The sequence below is a fragment of the Zea mays genome, chromosome 2 (genome assembly GCF_902167145.1).
Source record: "Zea mays cultivar B73 chromosome 2, Zm-B73-REFERENCE-NAM-5.0, whole genome shotgun sequence".
NCBI lineage: Eukaryota > Viridiplantae > Streptophyta > Magnoliopsida > Poales > Poaceae > Zea > Zea mays.
Genome location: NC_050097.1, coordinates 100,164,822 through 100,182,789, shown reverse-complemented (window position 1 = coordinate 100,182,789; position 17,968 = coordinate 100,164,822). Strand labels below are relative to the sequence as shown.

Below are 17,968 nucleotides of genomic sequence, written 5' to 3'. Positions count from 1 at the left end.
AGGGATGGGTGGAGCAGAAAGGGGAGCGGGAGGAGCAGTGGAAGCAGAAGTGGTGGAGGTGGTAGCTGTGGCTGGGTGGTGGATGGCGCAGAAGTGACTGGAGCGGGCGAAGTGGGAGGTGGAGTGGTAGCAGTGGCGGGAGTAGAAGGTGCGAAGGAGCGAGGCCGAGAGGCGAGTCGACGAATTCTGTAAGCAATCTGATCTAAAGATATCTGCAGCTGACCACCTCTCTCTGCCTGCTCAGCGGCTACTGCTGCTGCTAGAGCTGCTCGGGCTGCTCTATCCAAACACCGCTTCTTGCGGCCTTCCTGCTGCTCCAAATAAACGGTATTTCCCTTGACCTGCCTGAAGGGGCGAGGAGGGTCCTCGTCGTCTCCTCCCCCTAGCACTGACACATTCTTCGTGCGCATCATCCTGACCTGAAGACTACATATGAGAGAGAAAAACTAAGCACGAGAAGATAGCAGCGGATAGGATGACAAAAGAAAGGATAATTACCTAGAAATCTCACGAGAGAGGGAGAGAATCCAGGCAGGATAGGAGATGGCTCACGGGCAGTCGAGGTCACTGAAATGACAGAAGAGGTGACCACGTATTAGTCACATAGTCATAAGTACATGAAATGTGAATAAATACATACACAAACCGTTATGAAACAGAAATCGAGAGATTTGGCGATCGAGAGGTCAAACGACGCGAAAACGGCGTGAATGAGGAATAGTGCCATAGGAGGTTTTAAATTGGAAATGAGGCATGAAATGACTTGGAATTGAGTTGATACTTCACGAATAGGTTTATATGGGTAAATATGAGTGAAGTGTGCGCTTGGTTTGATTTTAGGCGAAGAAAGTGGAATTTGGGCACTCGACTCGGAATCAATGGCTATAAAGGGGAATTTGTCGAAAATTGAAGCCTGGGATATCGGATTGGCGTGAGATTTGACGAATTTGTTACTAGAGGGGTTAGGAAGGTGCCTGAAAAAATTGGGTTCAATTGGAGCAATTTTGGCTGGTTTAGGCATTTCACCTAGCACGTGGCGTGCGTGGTTTTAGGTTTAGAGGGGAACGACCATTTTAGGGTTTAAATCCTCCAAAAAAGGAGAGATGAACCTGCAAGGTAGCTCAAGGGATACACAGGGATACACAAATGCACTTGGATCAGTTGATTTTACAAGAGTGGCACAAGGATTTGATTTGGAGCCAAACAGATGGGGGGAAACTTCACTGCAGACTGAAAGAGAGAGAGAGAGGGGTAGTGAGGCTCACCAGGGGAGAAGAGGTGAGGAGGCCGAGCAGGAGAGGACCACCGGAGAACGGCCGCCGGCGATCGCCGTCGGTGAGCAGAGGAGAAATCGCCAGAGAGAAGGGAGCCAGGGAGTTGAGGGGAAATAGATGGCCTCGGGCTCGGGCTCGGGCTGGAGGCCGTTTTTTAAAACGCATTATGGGCGCACCGGACAGTCTACAGTGCCTGTCCGGTGCACACTAGACAGCGCACAGTAGTTGTCCGGTGAACCACCGGATAGCGCACAACAGAAAGGGGATCTGCGCGCGCGCGGCCGGTGCACAGTGCAGTGTCCGGTGCACACCAGACTGTCCGGTGAACCCAGACAGAGGGAATTTTGACATTTTTCAAATTTTTTATCTAAATTCTAACCAAACCAAATCCCAACTTATAATCACACAAAAGAACACCTGTTGGGACAGGTATTGGCACCCTCATATATTTTTCCATAATTTTCAAAATATTTTGCCATATCCTAGATAATTTTTAGAGAAAATAGGCAAATGGTGAGATTTGCATTTTGGCTTTGCGCTAGGGGTTTTCATGAACGATTTGAGTTTTGAATACTCCCCCTAAGTGTAGTGCCTCATGCATATCTCAAGAACCAACAATTGCATAGTAAGTAGGAATTTAAGTACTAAAAGCTTAAAACGAAGACTTGTCAAGTTTGAGCCCGAGTTAATCTTTTTCACTCGCTTTGTTGGCGGTTATCTTAACTAGGTTAGACAAGCACTAGATGCAATACAAGAAATTTAAATATGCAATGCAAGCTTGACAACACCATTTGAGATCTTTAAATAAAATTTCTAAGATCAAGTATGTTTAATTCATTCCTCAACATGCAAAAGCGGGTTTTATCAAGTGGCTTAGTGAAAATATCCGCTAATTGATCTTCCGACCTCACTCCTTCTAAAATTATGTCTCCTTTAGCAACATGATCTCTAAGGAAGTGATGACGGATATCAATGTGCTTAGTGCGAGAGCGTTGTACAGGATTATTAGCAATTTTAACAGCACTCTCATTGTCACACAACAGAGGTACCTTTTCTAGAACTACACCATAGTCTAGAAGAGTTTATTTCATGTATAAAATCTGTGTGCAACAAGCACCCGCGGCAATGTATTCCGCTTCGACGGTTGACAAGGCAACACTATTTTGTTTTTTGGATGTACATGATACTAGAGATCTCCCAAGCAAATGGCACCCCAGAAGTACTTTTCCTATCGATTTTGCAACCGGCATAATCCGAATCGGAATAGCCAATTAAGTCAAAAGTAACTCCTTTGGGATACCAAAGGCCAACGCTTGGGGTGTGCTAGAGAAACCTAAGAATTTTTTTAACAGTGCGAAGATGAGCTTTCTTAGGATTTGATTGAAATCTAGCACACATAGAGACATTAAACATGATATCGGGTCTAGATGTGGTAAGATACAGTAAACTACCAATCATAGAACGGTAGAGAGTTTGATCAACCGAATTACCTCCCTCATCTAAGTCGAGATGTCCATTTGTTGGCACATGTGTCTTGATTGGTTTGCACTTCTCCATATTGAACCTTTTCAACAAGTCTTTGGTATACTTCTCTTGTGAAAGGAAGTTATCATCTTTCATTTGCTTGACTTGAAAGCTGAGGAAGTACGTCAGCTCACCAATCATAGACATCTCGAACTCCTTCAACATCAACTTACCAAATTCCTTGCAATGATAATCATTTATCGAGTCAAAGATTATGTCATCAACATATACTTGACAAATGAAAATATCACCGTTATGTTTCTTTGTGAATAGAGTTGTGTCGATGGTCCCGATCTTGAAGCCCTTTTCGATGACGAAGTCGCGAAGATGTTCATACCAAGCCCTTGGAGCTTTCTTTAACCCATATTGCGCCTTGGACAACCTGTAAGTATGGTTAGGATATCGAGGGTCTTCAAACTTGGGTGGTTGCTCAACATATACAAGTTCATTTATGAAGCCATTTAAAAATGCACTTTTTACATCCATTTGATAAATCTTTATATCATAGCATGATGCATATGTGAATAGGATACAGATGACTTCAAGTCGAGCAACCGGTGCAAAGGTCTCTCCAAAATCTAAGCCTTCAACTTGCGAGAAGCCCTTTGCAACAAGTATTGCCTTGTTCCTCACAATCACGCCTTGATCATCTTATTTGTTTCTAAACACCCACTTTGTTCCAATGACCCTTGCATCTTGTGGGGCTTCTCCAGGGTCCAAACTTGGTTACGGGTGAAGTTGTTTAGTCCTTCATGCATGGCGTTCACTCAGTCCGGATCCTGTAGCACCTCAGCTATACATGTAGGCTCAACACAAGAAACAAAGGAGTGATGTTCAATAAAATAAGCATGTTTATGTGATCGAGTAATAACCACTTGTGAAGGACTCCTAATGATTTGGTCTTGTGGGTGTGCTTGAAGTAGTGATGAGTTTCTTCTGTCAACCACTTGGAAAGAAGATCCTGGAGCATCAACATCTTCGGCTTGTACCCTTGCTTGTTTATGAGAGACAAATGTATCTTTATTTGCATACCTCTCATATTTTTCATCATCTTATGGTACACTTGATGAAAAAGGTATGTCAATGTTTTGCACCTCTTCTTCATCTTCTTTTGGTTTGATGGCTTCAATTGGCATATTCTTCATGGCTTCCCTAAATGGATCATCACCTACATCATCAAGATTTTCAAGTGCTCCTTGGGAGCCATTAGTCTAATAAAACTCCACATCATATGTTTCTTCTACCACGCAAGTGGCATGATTGAATACTCGATATGCTTTCGACTTTGATGAATAACCCAGTAGAAAACCAATATCACAACGTCTCTGAAACTTCCTTAAGTGATGGTGTTTCTTGTAGATGTAGCATTTGCATCCAAACACCCGAAAGAAGGAGACGTCTGGCTTTTTCCCATTTAGCAGTTCATAGGGAGTCTTTGCAAGTAGCCGGTGAGGAAATAGCCTGTTTGATGCATAACATGCAGTGTTGACAGCTTCAACCCAAAACCTATCCGATGTGTTATACTCATCAATCATTATTCTTGCAAGTGTGATCAAGGTCCTGTTTTTCCTTTCAACAAGTCCATTTTGTTGAGGTGTATATGTTGCTGATACTTCATGCTTGATCCTAATCTCATGATAGTATTCATGTATGTTGGTGTTGTCAAATTCTTTACCATTATCACTTCTAATCTTTTTGATCTTGCAACCAAATTCATTTTAAGCTTTCTTGGCAAACTTTTTGAATATAAATGCAACTTCAAATTTATCATGGAGAAAGAACACCCAAGTGTATCTTGAGAAATCATCAACTATCACCAGACAGTAGAGGTTGCCACCAGCACTTGCATAAGTTGTTGGTCCAAATAAATCCATATGAAGTAGTTACAGTGGCCTTGATGTTGACATGAAAGCTTTTGTAGGATGTGTGTTAGCAACATACTTTCTAGATTGACATGCGCTACACGGCTTGTCCTTTTCAAATAACACATCTTTTAGTCATCTAACCATGTCCTTCTTTACTACTTTCTTGAGTGTGCTCATTCCAACATGTGCAAACCTTCTATGCCATAGCCATCCAAGTGACGCTTTAGTAAAGAGACAAGTTCTTAAGTCTACATCTTCAGAGGTGAAATCCACTATGTAGAGATTGTTGTATCTAAATCCTTTGAACATCATTGATTCATCATCCATTTTTGATACAATAACCTCTGTTGGAGTGAATAAGCTTTGAAGTCCAAGATCACAGAGTTGACCCATTGATAATAAGTTGAAGCTCAAAAGTGCAACCAAGAGAACATTTGAAATTGATAAATCATTTGAAATTACCACATTGCCAAGTCCTTAAACTTTTCCTTTTGAATTGTCCTCAAATGTGATTTTGTCTTGTCCATCAACATTCTCATCAAGTGAGGTGAATATCCGTGGGTTGCATGTCATATGTTGAGTGCATCCACTGTCAATAACCCAATGGCTCCCACCGGTCTTGTAGTTCACCTACATCCACAGACAAATCAAGCTTGAGTTTTGAGGGCCCTATATTGCATAGGACCAGTGACTTTCTCAATTAAGTACTTTGCAACCCAAATTTGTCTAGGTCTACTCTTGCTTGGTAGACCTAGGAATGTAACTTTGACTTTTCCATTTGCTACTTTTCTTAAAACATAATGAGCATTGAAGGCAAATGTTCTTGAGTGCTTTGGCAAGGGAGTTGGTGGTTTAGCCTTGCAGTTGTGGGCAAAATGACCTTTTTTCCACACTCAAAGCATTTGATAGGCTTATGAGTCTACTTTATCTTGTATTGAGTTGTAGTTTTCTTTTACACAAATTAATTACATCCAATACCACTCTTATTATTTTTCATGACAGTGTTTATGAGCAATTCATTTTGGAGGTATTGGCCCTTATTGAACTTTTGCACACTTGTTGCAAGATATTCATTTTCACTCTTAAGTTTCTTGACCTAATTTTTAAGCCTTTTATTATCCACTACCAACTCATTGTTGAAGTCATTATTCTCAATGGCAACCTTTCCTTTAATAGTTGCATCAGTCAAGTATCTCTTCAATTTTTGGTTGTCTAATGTCAAGACTTCAACTTTTTTGGTCAGTTCATCATGTAGACTAGTTTAATCACCTTGACTCAAATCATCACATGAGGTTGCTACATCAATCTTAACAGGGTTAATAGCCTCATGTGTATTGCAAGATAAAAGTTCATTTTCAACAAGAAAATTATCATGATCAAATTTAATCTTAGTATAGTCTTCCTTAATTTTCACTAGTCTATCTTTCAACTCCCTATTAGATTCATTTAACTTGTCACATTTATCCTTAGCATCTTTTAGGGAGGATGTAAGCTCATTTACAGTGGATAACATAGTTTTATTTTCTTTTTTCATTTCATCACTAAGTTTCATAATGTCGGAGAGGAAATTCTCCGACTGGGTGGCGGAACGCACCCGCCCTAAATCCTAAGATGAGGAGGGGCCTAAACGTTTTGCCTGTCTATTGGGAGATCGATGAACACGAGGATTTAGAGTGGTTTAGGCCGCCGAAGCGTAATACCCTACTTCACTGTGTGTTGTATTGAGTCTGTGAGCTTGAGAGCTCATATGAACTTGTGAGTTTGAGTGAACCTACCTTGTAACGTCGTGCGCCTTACCTTTTATAGCTCAAGGGAGGCACATACAAGGATGTTGAGCCCTGATATATGGGCCCAGGAACATAACGGAAGGAATATATTATAGGAGTAACTAACGCTTGTGCAATCTCTTGTGCGCCTCGATGTCCTCAGTCCACTCAGTATTGGTATGCCACGGCTGCTTCCTTGGTAACGTGCGAGTGATGATGAACATAGTGCACGCAGCAGTATGGCGTACCGTTTGACAATGGAATGGACAGGCACGCCGCTTGCGAAACGGACTGGTCGCCGCCTGCCAGCGGAATGGACAGGTCTCATTAAATGCGGAGGCGGCACATCGCTATCAGCGGAATGGACAGGACTCATTAAATGCGGGGGTGGCACATCGCCTGCCAGTGGAATGGACAGGGCTTAATAATGCTGAGGCGGTACACCGCCTGCCAGTGGAATGGACAGGCGCCGCGCCTTATCCGCAATAAATGCAGAGGCCACGCAGCCCAGAGGCCTTACGTCAGGCTCGGCCCGTTGGCTTACGTCACGTGCACCATGTCACATGGCAGCATCGGGGCTCCGCCTGGGAGGTGAGCAGAAGCGTAAACGATAAGGTCCGGATATGTGTCGGCTCCGAACCCCGCCTGGCCTTGATTAAGGTCTGGGCATTCTCTGTCCTAGAATCCCGGGACCCTGCCGTGAGCGGCCCAGACACCACATAGAGGGGTCTGGACCCCATCTTAGGGGTCCGGTTTGCGCCCATGGGGTTCTGGACCTTACCCGGAGGCTTGGTCTGTATATATAGGGGTCCAACACTTTCCTATGGGGGTCCGGACTCACTGTTGATATCTTGGAGTATATCATCTTCTCCTGCCACGTGCCAGTCCCGAAACCGTCCACGTGGAGGGGTCGGGTGCTGCCGCTGGCCTTGAGTAGTCGCCCGAGGCTGGGGCGAGCCATGATCTGGTCCCACGCATAACTTCTTTACCACGTGACTAAAGATAGCCGCGTGGGTACTGCGTCTTCATACGATAGTAAGGGGTACCCCTATTTTAGGGTACTGACACATAACTATGTCATATTTGGCATTTAAAAATTCATTCTCATCTTTCAACTTATCACATTTAGCTTTTGACTTCCTAATAATTTGAGTGTATTCTTTAAGCAAGTCAGTTAGTTCATCATAGGAAGGTGAAGCAAATTCATCATCGCTATCACTATCACTATCATCAATAATATCATTATTATTTTGTACCTTTCGTTCACCTCTAGCCATGAGGCATAAGTGAGAAGTCGATGATGGTGATGGTGGTGGTAAAGATTAGTCCCCAGCGATGGCGGTAACTTTTTCATCATTTTCTTCTTCACTTGAAGAAGATCCACTTGATAACTTAATGTCAGTGAGTCAGTCATCAACAATGTATGCCTTTACATTTTTCTTTTTGTGGAACCTCTTGTGCTTCCCATCCTTCCTCTAAAAATCTCTTTTCCTTTTTCTCATCATCACTGTCATCTTCTTTCTTGCCCTTGAACTTGTTTTCTTGAGTTTGTTACATTGATGATCAAGATAACCAAGCTCACCGCAGTTGTAGCAATACATTTCAGAAATGGGTTTTCTTTTGCTGGAAAAAAATTTCTTCTTTCTTGAGTCAAATTTGATGCCTTCTCTGTTGAGCTTCTTTAGCATCTTGATGGTCTTCCTCACCATCAAGGCAATGTTAGCATCAAGATCATCATCACTTGAGTATTCCTCTTCAATTTGTACTTTAGCTTGTCTTTTTCTTTCTTGATTTGCTTTAAGAGCCAAAATCCTTTCTCTTGGAAGATGACTCATCCTTGACATTGATGTGCATATACATCTCATGAGCATTGATCTTTCCAATATCTGTGTAGGAGTGGCAACTGAAAGATCCATTTGATGAAGCACTGTGACAATGTGTCCATATTTGTCAATTGGGAGGACACTGATAATCTTTCTCACAACATCCGATTGTGAAATTTGTGTAAGCCTCAAGCCATTTACTTCCTCTACAAGAATATTGAGACGTGAGTACATAGCATTGGCATTTTTATTAGCAAGCATTTCAAAAGAATTTAATTTTCTCATAGCAATGTGATATCTCTTCTCACGCTCACTTCTAGTTCCTTCATGTAGAGCACATATGTCATCCACAAATCATTAGCATTTTTATGGTTTCTAACTCTATTAAACACATCTTTGCAAAGGCCTCTAAAAAGAGTGTTTTGGCCTTAGCATTCAATTTCTCATAGTTAAACTCTTCACCTAAAAGATTTGTAGGATCTCTAGGTTCGGGGATACCTTGTGTGGCGGCTTTGTAGACACCAATGTCTATAGCCTCTAAGTAAGCTTCCATACGAATTTTCCAATATGGAAAATCATCACCATCAAAAATGGGAGGAGATCCATCCCCACCGGACATCGTTACTCTAGCGGTTAAGCTAATCTAAGAGCAACAAGTCTCTGATACCAAATGAAAGGATCACGATGCCCAAGAGGGGGAGTGAATTGAGCTTTTCTTAAAATCAACACTAATTAAAATCTAAGCAAGAGCCCAACTTCACCCCGACAACTATCAATAAGAGAATAATACTAGAAATACAACAATGCTAAGTCAATACTTCAAATACTTGCTAAACAAATACACAATGTAAAATGCTTGAATCAAGTGCGGAATGTAAAGCAAAGTTTAGAAGACTCCTCCAATTTTTTTCCGAGGTATCGAAGAGTCGGCACTCTTCACTAGTCCTCGTTGGAGCACCCGCGCAAGGGTATCGCTCTCCATTGGTCCTCGCAAGAACTAAGTGCTCACTACGAGATAATCCTTTGCCACTCCGGCGTAGTGGATCCCTCACGACCGCTTCCAAACTTGAGTCGAGTCACCAACAAGATCTCCACGGTGATCACCGAGCTCCCAACACCACCAAACCGTCTAGGTGATGCCGATCACCAAGAGTAACAAGTCGTAGACTTTCACTTGACCAAGAGAAGCCTAATGCAAGCGGTGTGTGCTCTAGGTGGCTCTCGCTAGCGCTAATGAGGTCCAAATGCGGGATTAAAATTCTCTAATCACCTCACTAGGCTTTGTGGTGCTTGCAATAATCTACCAAAGTGTAGGAGTAAATGTGGGCAGCAAGACAATCAATATGGTGGGTGAAGGGGGTATAAATAGCCCTCACCGACCAACTAGCCGTTACCAGGAATCTGCTGCGCATGGGCGCACCGGACAGTCCGGTGCGCCAACGGTCGACTCTAACGGCTAGTTCTAACAGCTAATCGTTGGGCAGATGGCACACTGGACAGTGAACAGTCATTGTCTGGTGCGCACCGGACATTCCGGTGCACTGTCCGGTGTGCCACTAAAATTCAACTCGTGAACTGCGCGCTCTCGGATTTCTGCGCGCAGGGAACCCTCTTCCCTGGGCCAGGCTGGCCCCACTGGCAGAGGGTGCACCGGACAGTCCGGTGTACCAAATCCAGAAACCCTAATTTCTGTTTTTCTGCTTTTTCAAATCGGTTTTCGTTCTAACTTGTGAGTATGTTCTAGAGTGACACCTAGCACTATATGTGAATGTGAATATGCACCAACACTACACTAGAACTCTCTTGGTCAAACTACTCATCGATAACCCCTCTTTATAGTACGGCTAAAACAAAATAAAAGACCTAACTATATCACGAGTGTCCACAACTCCTTGACACTCGGAATACAAAGACCTTCACTTTTTGTTTCGTCGCTTTAGCCGTCGCTTCAAGTTCTTATCTCCGGGATTGTTTTCACCGTTGTAGTACATCTACCTTTAATGCGACCTAACTTACCATTTGCCTCTGCAAAACACACGTTAGTCACATATAATATTACGTTGTCATTAATCACTAAAACCAACTAAATGCTTTCAGTTACCCGGAAATTACCCCCTCCCCGAGACTGTCCCCTGCCGTCCACCTTGTGTGCCTTGTAGATGGGCGGTCTCGCAGCGCGGGCTCGGTACACTCGATCGTGAGCCCGAGTTTCGCTTCAATGTCATCCCGAACAGCTCGAGACACATTTGTTAATAATTAATCATGGTATTATATGTTTTCATTGCAACGCACTGACCATATATATATATATATATATATATATATATATATATATATATATATATATATATATGGCAACTTCTAGCCTTTTCAATTCCTTCCAGAAAACAAACGATTGAGATCCATTTTTTTAATTTGATGGTACAAGGTTATTTATCTAATTAAAAAAACTCCTCACGCTACATATGCAAGCTTGTTCTAGCCACTTGGGTTATCCACATTAAGCTTTTTGTAGCCAGTTAGGTTAGAGGATACTTTTTGTTAATCCTATGACACAACCTTGCCTTTCAATTAAGAAGGGATAGAACTGATCCAGTTTATAAAGGAAACAACCAACAACCTTGCCTTTCAATTAAGAGATAGAATTGCATAAGAGCAACTCCAGCAGTTCTCTAAAAGACTTCCTAAATCAATAATTTAGGTAGTTAATATAAAAACTTATATCCAACAGTTCTCTAAATTAACTTTCTAAATTTAGCAACTCATCATCTTACCTCATTTCCTCTTTACATTTGGCAACCATTTAGCAATTCCCTAAACAAAAATGTTGACTACGTTATGTAGTTAATGAAGGTAATTGGTGACATTTCTAACTTATTTTTTTGACGTAAATAGATACAAAACAAAATTACAACCTATATTTAGAGAACTATTGGAGAGCTCACATTTTTTTACTCCCAAAGTTGTTTAGCAACTTTTAAAATATGTAATTTAGAGAGCTAAAATTTACATAACTATTGGAGTTGCTCTAAGGCCCTATTACCAAGAGATGAACCCGAATAAGTGGAGCCAACAGCCAAGTATTCAGAACAGGTTAACATCAATAGATACGTGGATCCAACATTGAAGTATCACAGAACAGGTCGACATCAATAGTTTCAGCGGAGTAAACCAACAGAGATTGGTGGCGGAAACAACTAATAGAGTTGCTAAACAACAAATAAAATGATAATAACAAAGCAACACAAGTGACGTTTAACTAAACTAGGTTGTGGATCTAGGACGATGCAACTCGGGGTAGTTTCTGAGAACAATACTTGCTTTTTACTCTATAATCTTTCTTCGTAACTCCAATTTAAAGAACCAGGTTTCTCAACTCAATATCCATTTCCTTCTACAACGACTAATCCTGAAATTGGCATTGGAGTTGCCTATGGCTCCTGTAGCAATAGGAGAATGGATGGCATCAGCCTGCATCGCCAAGATGGTTAGCAAAGTGTGCTCTTACCTAGAAGACCAGTATGAATACCAAAGGGATGATGCAAAGGATAAACTAACCAAGCTCAAGAATAATCTCTGGAAGATACCATTCGTGCTGGACAAAGCTTCAAGCTTGCAAACCAAAGATCCCAGTATGAAAAGTTGGCAAGGGAGTATAAAAGATGCTGCTTACCAGGCTGTGGATGTTCTTGATTTATTTGACTATCGCTTTTTTGAAGCAAAAGCTGAAGACATAGAAAAGGTGCTGGCCGAGTCATCTGATTATGCTACTGTTAACTCTTCATCCTCCGCAACAACCAACACCACTGCCTCTACCAGCAGCAGCTCAACAGTAAAACGGTCAGTTCGTGTTCTGAAGCGTGTCCTTTTTTCTGATGAAGACCTTAATAAGTTAATTGCAATTTTGGAAAAGTTTGATAAGATTTCTAGTGAGATGCAAACATTCTTAGAGCTTGTTAACCCAAGGAATAAGAAGCCAGGAAAGGCACTTCAGTGGCGCAGAACAACCTCTATGCTAGGTACCACAAGATTGATCGGTAGAGGCGATGAAGAAACACAGCTAAAGAAATTACTAGAACAGACAAATGATTGGTGCAGAAAACCATATTCTGTAATAGCAATAGTTGGAGTCGCCGGCGTTGGTAAAACTGCGCTACTGCAGAGGGTATACAGCCATTTTCGTGATATAGGACATTTTGACATCATGGCATGGCTCTATGTCTCAGAAAAATTTGGTGTCAAACGCCTCACAAAAGAGATGGTACAGTCACAGAAATGCCGTAGGCATAAAAGGAAAAGAGGTGGAACCAGCAGGGTTTCATGGGATGGCTCCATATCAGCTGACTTGAACAGCATCAGTAACTTAGATCTAGTTCAGAGAATACTTGAGAAAAAGCTAAATGGGAGCAAGGTTTTGGTAGTACTCGATGATGTTTGGAACGAAATGAGCAGCAAATGGGAAACATTGTGCAAGCCCCTCCAGTTTGCTAGTATGGGCAGCAAAGTGGTGCTTACTACTCGAAGTGAAAAGGTTGCAAAGATAAATGGAGCAACAGAGATAATACATTTAGATGGGTTGAAAGGCAAAGAGTATTTGGATCATTTCCAGCAATGCGCGTTTGACAACGCAACACCGTCAGATTTTCCAAGATTGGTGCAAATTGGTGAACAATTGGCAATGAAATTGGCTGGTTCACCACTAGCAGCTAAGACGGTAGGAGCTGAACTGAAACTGAAGCTACAGGAAGACCACTGGAAGGCTGTCCTTCAGCTCAAATTGTGGCAGATTGAACAGACAGCAGATGATATTATGCCAGCATTACGATTGAGCTATGAGCATCTTCCAGATCACTTGAAGCAGTGCTTTGTTTACTTTGCATTGTTTCCTAAGAACTACCAACATCGGGATGATGTGCTCATACAGATGTGGCGAGCCCATGGTTACATTCAAAAGGAAACATCAGATGAAAATGCATATCGTTATATTAATGATCTCTTACAGCTTTCATTCATTAAGAAAGCAGCCAATCTAGATAACCATTATGTTGTTCATGACTTGCTACATGATTTGGCAGAATCAATCTCCAATGGAGAACACTTTCGAATTGAAGATGATTTTCATGTTAGTATTCCAAGAAATGTGCGGCACCTATATGTCAATGCAAGCAATATTTCTAAGGTGTGCATGAGTTTGGTTGAATCCCAGGAGGGATTGGCAGAATCCCCGGATTTGAAGAAAAATCTAAGGAGCCTAATAATATGCAAGCACCATGCTCCTGGAGAAAGAATCCCTCCAGATAACTTCAACGATGTTCTTAAAGAAACGCTGCATGATCTAAGGAGCTTACGTGTGCTCGTACTACAACATCCAGATGGTATTCTGCCAGATAATATTGAACATCTAGTCCACCTTAGGTATCTCGACATAAGTGAAAGCAAGATATTCACCAGTATCCCAAAATCATTATTCAGATTATACCATTTACAGGGGTTTATTCTCCAGTCATATTGTCAGCATAATCTAGGGAAAGAACTGCAGAAGCACATTAGTAGGCTGACAGCTGAGCCAGTTAAAATACTTAGCCCCATCCAGAAGTCGAGGCATCAAAATGATAGGTAAGTTAAGTTCCTCCAGAAATTCTACAATTAACATATGAAGAGCGATGGCATAATATGAATGTCCTTTACTCTTGTCACTCACATTTTCTCTCTACAGCCATGACATGTCAAGCAGAGGAAGTGGATCTTGGCTATGATGATACCTCAACGGGGATGAAATATCCCATAAACTAATGGTCAGTGTCTTTACAAACAATATACTAAGTTACACATGGTTTCAACCTTCATATCATGCAGCATGTATTTATACGGGCAAAAAAAACCATCCTTTATGACCATTCTTAATTAATTCAGCTAATGAAGCAAACTGCAACTGCATCCACACGGTCTCGCCTATACAGGATAGATTAGAGGTGTATGGCAACAAAATGAAACATGTTTCCTTATCCATGTTCTAAAGAGGTAGGATACATAATGGCCACTCTTAATTAAGACATACAACAAAACAAACTGCTACTGTATGTATCCACACAATCTGGCCTAATACAGGCTAGGCTAGAGGTATATGGCAACCAAACGAGACATATGTGTCATTATCCATCTGATAAAAAGGTTGGATACTTGAGGGAATGATTGCAGAAGGCCATGCTATAGGCATTACAACAAAACCAAATGGTGGTCACTGACAGCAAGAAGATGCTGCAAAACTAAAAGCTTGTGATTTAGCATCTATCTGGTACAATGCATAACCAAAGGCATCATGCTGACATGTAGAGCACCACTATTCTAGATTTGTGTTACCCAGTTCACTTGAACTACAAAGAGGGTACCTGATGGTTCTACTAAGCATTAAGTGGCTCCCATCTGTACAATGTGATATACTCATATATGAATCTGATTAAAATTATTCAAGAACATTCACCATTCATTTTCTACCCGTATTAAATATTGAACCTGACCAGGCCAAAGGAGATTGGAGGTCTAGGAATAACAGACCTGGATAAATTTGGCAGAGCCCTCCGACTACAGTGGTTACAATCACAACAAGATTGGTTGGACCAAACCAAGCCTTGGGCAGGAATCGAGGTTGCCTGCAACAAGTTAGACCAGCTTCTCTTCAGTACCACCACCGTAATCATGGTTGGAAATGGGAAGAAAGTGCGGTTCTGGCACCATAATTGGCTCGATGGTGAGGCCCCTAGAAGGCTAGAAACCTGGCACAACTCTATTCAAGTTTGCAAAAAGGGAAAATAAAATGGTCCATCAGCAGCTCCACAACAATGCTTGGATCCAATCAATTCTTGACAACGCCACAACAACCACACACGTGGAAGAACTCGTCTCATTCTGTTAGGATTCAGAACATACAACTAAAGCCCAAGATGCAAGATTCCAAAGTGTGGAAGTGGACAGCCAATGGTCCACACTCCAATCGCTTGGCTAACCGGGTTCAGTTCGAAGGATCATATGGGACATACAGAACGAGCCAAATCTGGAAAGCATATACAGAAAATAAATGCTGAGTTTTCACCTGGATTCTCATGCAGAACAAAATTCTCATGGCGGACGACTCACAATTGACAGGATGTCCGTATCCAGAAAACTGCAGCATGTGCAACAAGCGTCTGGAGATGGGATTACACCTAGTGTTTGGTTTGAGGAATCACTCCATCCAAAAAGAAGTGGAGCGACCTCGTTATTCATATTAGTACTAACTAACTATTATGCTTTCTCTACCCTTTCGACAAATCGGTTTGGAACCAAGTCTAGCTTCCTTCACACATTAAGATTCTTTAATGTTTCCCTCAACATGGTACTTACTGACCATAAGTCAGTGATTTTGCATCAAATATTAATGATTAAAACGATTCCATCACAGTCTCAGTTTTACCATTTCTGATAATGCAGACTAGATTTCAAGTAGTTACAGAAAGAATTGTAGTGGGCCGTGGTGTGCAACAAGCTGCTGCACGGTTCTAAAACCTATTGCCTGGTTCTTGGCACTAGCGGAGTACATAAAGCATTACTAGTCCCACAAGGGTGAGGATTTTCCGCCGGTCTGAGTTACCAGAATCGCAGTACATACGGCCACAAGGGAGACCAGATCGATGAAATTCTAGGAGCGGCCACACGAAGCGACACAATATTTCACCGGGACCAATGCAAAAATTGCAGAGGTCAACCCGGAACAATGAGCGAGCGATTCACATCGATGGCGAAAGGAACTGGGATCTGCAAGGAGAGAGCTCTTACTGGGCCGAGGATGGCGAGGAGACAGGCGTCTGTATGCTCTCCAGTCCAGAGCCAGCGGAGCCAGCAAGGGAACCAGCTGATGGCCGCCAGAGAAGACGGATTAGTGGCTAGAATAGAAAGGAATTAGATCCTAAAGTTTAGCGGGAGTTGTTGCAAGTCAAGGCTATTTATAACAGCACTCGAGAGAATCAAGCAAAACTTTAGTACTCCAGTCTTCTTCCTCCTTTCTCTACCAAGCCGACGGCTAGGGGGTATAATCCTGCCGGCAAAGACGGACCGAGACTACGAGTTGCGGAGTCGAGGACCAACTACCTTAGGAACCAACGCCCTTGACAATCTAGTATCAATGTCACGTCGATCCTCTTCCACGCATTCCGATCATTCCTCCACAACCATCGCGCCCAAATCCAGCCATCCACCATCACCACAGTCCTCTACTACCTCCGCCCCGCAGCCGCCAGCCATGGTCGATCCCACTATGAAGGACATGATGGAGATGCTCAAGTCCATCACCACGGAGATATCCACCATGAAGGCCGACATGGCAGCTATGAAGGAGCAGCCTGCTTCAAGTCCAAACACCGACACCAGCGGCCGCTCAGATGGGCAGCGCGATCTTGATCGCCCCCCAAATTCCAGAAACTCGACTTCCCTCGCTACGATGGCAAGTCTGACCCCATGCTCTTCCTCGGTAAGTGCAAATCGTACTTCTGCCAGCAGCGCACCATGCCAAAGGAACGCGTCTGGATGGCGTCGTATAATCTCGAGGACGTCTCCCAGCTCTGGTTCATGCAACTCCAAGAGGATGAGGGCACACCACCATGGGGTCGTTTCAAGGACCTTCTAAGCCTACGGTTCGAGCCGCCATTGCGCTCTGCCCCTCTGTTCAAGGTGACGGAGTGCCGGCGCACGGGCACAGTGGAGGAGTATGCCAATCGATTCCAGGCCCTCCTACCACAAGCAGGCCATCTAGTGGAGAACCAGCACGTTTAGCTCTTCACAGGGGTGCTGCCGCTGAGCCATGATGTCTGGATCCATAACCCGGAAACACTTGCGGCGACTATGAGTCTAGCCCGGCAGGTGGAGTTGATGGAGTTGGCCCGGTCAGTCCTGGCTTTAGTGACTACTCGGTCGGCATACCGCGCCGCTCTGTCGATCCCCGCATTGCGTCAAGCGCCACCCGCGCCACAGGCGCCACCTCTCATGGCCCTGTCTGTGCCTCCGGCCGGTGCCACCCAACTCGGCGCGGATCGACAACCTAGGCGCCGCCTGTCCAGGGAGGAACAGGAGGAATGCTGTCGCCTTGGACTCTACTTCAACTGCAACGAGAAATATTTTCGGGGGCACAACCGCACATGCCGCCGCATCTTCTACGTGGAAGGGGTCGAGCTCAACGCCGCGGACGCCACACCCGAGGATGCTGACCCTGTTGCAAACGCCCTGGTATTCTCCCTGCATGCCGTCGCGGGTGTCCGAGCCTGTGGCATGATGCAGATCCGGGTGAAGGTGGGTGCGGCGACCCTGGTCGCTCTCCTCGACACTGGTTCAACACACAATTTCATCGGCGAGGAGGCGGTTGTCCGCACGAGCCTACAGATCCGGGCTCGACCAAGGCTCGCGGCGCGGTGGCCAACGAGGAGTACATCGCGTGCCCGGGACTCTTGCCCAGGCGCCGATCTCCATCGAGGGCATTCCGTTCTGCGTCGACCTCTACATAATGCCACTGGCAGGCTTCGATTTGGTCCTCGGGACACAATGGATTGCCACCTTGGTCCCGATCGTCTGGGACATCGCCAACCGCACCATGCAGTTCCAGCTCCAAGGATGCACGGTCTGCTGGTCCGGAACCACATCGACCGCGATGTCGGCCTTCGGCGTCACCACCGGCATCGACCAGCTCCTCG

General features: G+C 43.7%; 1 long non-coding RNA gene across 3 annotated transcripts; it reads right to left on the bottom strand.

Annotated features, from left to right (window-relative positions):
* Positions 1-391: 391 nt before the first annotated feature.
* Positions 392-16,238, bottom strand: LOC100381493 (uncharacterized). Of its 3 annotated transcripts, XR_002267224.2 has the most exons (4): positions 16,065-16,238; positions 14,808-14,902; positions 7,686-8,458; positions 3,112-5,293 (listed from the first exon to the last, which is right to left on the bottom strand). It is a non-coding gene; the product is annotated as an uncharacterized lncRNA (long non-coding RNA). The 3 variants fall into 3 exon arrangements; XR_004856289.1 differs by lacking the exons at positions 3,112-5,293; positions 7,686-8,458 and adding an exon at positions 392-567 and having other exon boundaries at positions 16,065-16,219; XR_002267227.2 differs by lacking the exon at positions 7,686-8,458 and having other exon boundaries at positions 4,636-5,293; positions 16,065-16,219.
* Positions 16,239-17,968: the final 1,730 nt, after the last annotated feature.